Raw genomic sequence first — 4,072 nt, forward strand, 5'->3', positions numbered from 1 at the left:
AACTGCTCCAACTGCATAATCACTTGCATCACACATCATCTCAAAAGGTTCATTCCAATCAGGTGCAGTTATGACTAATGCCGAGATTAGACTCTTCTTCAATATCTCAAATGCTGCAAGGCACTCGCCATCAAATTTGAAAGGGACATCTTTCTCTAGAAAACTGCATAATGGCTTTGAAATTTTTGGGAAGTCTTTGATGAAACGCTTGTAGAAACCCGCGTGACCAAGAAAACAGCGAATTCCCTTGATAGAAATAGGAGGGGGAAGATTCTCAATGACCCCCAACTTGGCCTTATCCACCTCAAGACCCTTACTGGAAACCTTATGCCCGAGAATTATGCCTTGGCGCACCATGAAGTGACATTTCTCCCAATTGAGAACCAGATTGGTCTCAACGTACCTCTTGAGGACGTGTCCAAGATTTTGCAAGCATTCATCAAAAGAATCGACAAAGACTGAGAAGTCGTCCATGAACACTTCCACATTCTGGCCAATCATGTCAGAAAATATGGCCATAATACATCGCTGAAATATGGCTGTTGCACCACACAGACCGAAAGAAACTCGTTTAAAGGCGAATGTACCGAATGGACAAGTGAAGATAGTTTTCTCCTGATCTTTTGGAGTGATACAAATCTGATTATAACCCGAATAACCATCCAGAAGACAATAGTACTCATGACCAGCCAACCTGTCAAGCATCTGATCAATGAAGGGTAAGGGAAAATGATCCTTCCTAGTGTCCTTTTTTAGCTTCCTATAGTCCATACAGACTCTCCACCCCGTGACTGTTCTTGTAGGAATAAGCTCATTCTTGTCATTTGCTACCACAGTAGTACCACCTTTTTTGGTACACATTGAACCGGGCTTACCCATGAACTGTCAGAGATAGGATAAATGATCCCTGCATCTAGCAACTTCAAAATTTCCTTCTTTACTACTTCCTTCATGATTGGATTAAGTCTTCTTTGTTGCTCGACTGTAGGCTTACTACCTTCTTCTAACAGAATTTTATGCATGTAGTAAGAAGGACTGATTCCCTTGATATCTGCTATAGTCCATCCAATTGCCGATTTGAACTCTCTCAAAATTCTCAAAAGCTTTTCCTCATCGCTACCTGAAAGGTCAGATGCAATAATGACAGGCAGAGTAGATGCATCACCTAAAAAAACATACCTCAAATGTTCAGGTAAAGGCTTAAGCTCAAGAGTGGGAACTTCCTCAATAGAAGGCTTGAGGCGTTTAGGAGCTTTGTTCAATTCCTTCATTCCAAGCGATTCAAAAGGCATATCAATCTTCCTTTTCCAGGGAGAAGCATTCAAATATTTCAATTGCTCGTCACCTTCGTCATCTTCGCTATCCGAATTTCCCAACAAGGCTTTTTCTAAGGCATCAAACCTTAGCAATTGATCAAGTTCTGATGTGACCACCGAATCAACCAACTCCACTTTTAAGCACTCCTCGTTATCAGTAGGAAATTTCATAGCATTGAACATATTGAAAGTTACATCCTGATCCAACACTCGCATTGTAAGCTCACCGTTCTGCACATCAATCAAGGTTCGGTCAGTTGCCAAGAAAGGCCTTCCCAAGATTATGGGAATCTTCTTATCCTCCTCGAAATCAAGAATGACGAAATCAGCAGGGAAGATGAGTTTATCCACCTTGACCAAGACATCCTCCACAATACCTCTCAGATATGTAATAGAACGGTCGGCTAACTGCAAGGTCATGTAAGTTGGTTTGGGATCAGGTAAGTCCAATTGCTTGAAGATTGACAAAGGCATCAGATTGATGCTAGCTCCTAAGTCACATAAGCATCTGTCAAAAGATATTTTCCCAATAGTACATGGAATAGTAAAGCTTCCTGGATCCTTAAGCTTCAGAGGCAACTTCTGTTGCAGCAGACCACTGCATTCCTCCGTGAGAGCGATAGTCTCTAAATCATCTAGCTTCACTTTTCGAGAGAGAATACCTTTCATAAAATTTGCATAACTAGGCATCTGCTCAAGAGCCTCGGCAAAAGGTATGTTGATATGAAGTTTCTTGAACACCTCTAGAAACTTCTCGAATTGCTTGTCCAGCTTTTTTTTTTCTGCAGCCTCTTAGGAAAAGGCGGTGGAGGATAGATCTGTTTCTCCCCTGTATTACCCTCAGGAGGATTGTGCTCAACAGTAGTCTTCCTTGGTTCCACTTCTTCATCCTGCTGCTCTACTTCTTTCTCAACTCCAGCTTTTTGAGTCAACTCTTGAGTTTATTCGGGATTAGCAACCTTTCCAGACCTCAAAGTGATTGCCTTTACCTGCTCCTTAGCTTCCTTCTTTCCTGGTACTTCAGTGTCACTAGGTAGTGTACCGGGTTGATGATTTAGCAAGGCCACTGGCAATTTGCCCAATTTGATTTTCTAAGGTCTTGATAGACTTGGATCTTGCATATAAGCTTCAACTCCTCTAATTCAGATTTTTCATTAGCTTGCTGCAGCTGAAGTTGTTGTTTTGGTGCATACTACGGTTGGTGAAAACCATGGGGTTGTACTGCTTAGCTGGATACTACTGATAAGGTTGTTGAACCACATTCTGAGCATTGCTCCAACTGAAATTAGGATGATTGCGGTTGTTTGGATGATAGGTGGCTGGCACAGGTTGCTGTGATCGTTGGAAGTTGCTCACAAACTGAGTTGATTCATTAGAAATTACGCATTGCTCAGTCTCATGGGCACCAACAAAAAGCTCACAGACACTAGTGATTTGATTAATTCCATAATTAGCCAAAGTGTCCACCTTCATTGTCGAAGCCTTAAGTTGGGCAGCTATAGCAGTTGCTGCGTCCAACTCCAGAATTCCTGCTACTTTTCCCTGAGCCAGTCTCTGAGAAGGATTATTGTACTCATTGGAGCCATTAGTTCAATAAGTTCATAGGCTTCATCATAGCTTTAGCCCACAAGGCTCCTCCTGATGCTGCATCAAGTATGGGCCTAGAAGTAGGACCCAATCCATTGTAAAAACAGTTGATAATCATCCAATCAGGCATGCTATGGTGTGGGCACTTCCTTAGCATCTCCTTATATTGATACCAAGCCTCACACAGAGATTTTCCAGTTTGCTGCGCAAAATGGGTAAGAGCATTCCTGATTGTTGCAGTCTTCTCAATGGGAAAAAAATTAGTGAGAAACTTTTGAACAAGATCTTCCCAAGTTGTGATAAGCCCTGTCGGTAGAGAGTGTAACCAGCACTTAGCTTTGTCCCTCAAAGAGAATGGGAAGAGTCACAGCTTGATAGCATCTTCAGTCACACCATTGAACTTGAAGGTGTCGCAGATCTCGATGAAATCCCTGATGTGCATGTTGGGGTCTTCGGTAGGAGAACCCCCAAACTGAACTGAATTCTGTATCATTTGGATCGTGCTTGACTTGATTTCAAAAGTGGTAGCCCCGATGGCTGGTCTAATGATGTAGACTGAATGTCATTAATATTAGGCTTAGAATAGTCCATCAAAGCCTTCAGATTTTCTGTTGATCACCCATAGGTACTACAATTGGCTCTTCAACTTTCTTGTAACACCCCTAAATCCGGGGTCGGGGATCCGGGTTGTCACGAGTTCCATTTCCCTCAATAATACTTAATCTTAATAATCAACCAACTACTGCGTACTGTGACCCCACAATATACACACACACACCACAAGTTATAGTCTCAGAGATGAATACCAAAAATAACACAAGTCATTTTATTCCACAATTATAAGTCATTACACCTCAAAAGGGTTTCTGAATAAATTTACACATTCTTTGCCATTATTACAATTCATAAATATACATAAGTCTGGTACAACAAAAGTTGAAAGCCTAGCCTATTGGTAGACCCTACCTCAGCTACAACGGCATCAACGCCTACAGGAAACTGCGGAACGTTTCCTATCCGCTCGCGAATTGGGAGCTTGATCCTGTTCATCTTGTCTATCTGTTGTTGTGTGATGAAAGAAGAAAGCAAGGGTGAGCAACAAGCCCACTGAAATAATATGTATTATAATTAACAATATATGAGCATTCTCATAGTACTCATGAAAGTCT

At 41.7% G+C, this 4,072-nt stretch overlaps 1 non-coding gene across 1 annotated transcript; it reads left to right on the top strand.

The window, feature by feature from the left end:
• Nucleotides 1-3,031: 3,031 nt before the first annotated feature.
• On the top strand, nucleotides 3,032-3,138 carry LOC141675363 (small nucleolar RNA R71). Its single transcript, XR_012556020.1, has one exon. It is a non-coding gene; the product is annotated as a small nucleolar RNA R71 (small nucleolar RNA).
• The last annotated feature ends 934 nt before the right edge of the window (nucleotides 3,139-4,072 follow it).

This window comes from Apium graveolens, chromosome 7 (assembly GCF_009905375.1).
Source record: "Apium graveolens cultivar Ventura chromosome 7, ASM990537v1, whole genome shotgun sequence".
NCBI lineage: Eukaryota > Viridiplantae > Streptophyta > Magnoliopsida > Apiales > Apiaceae > Apium > Apium graveolens.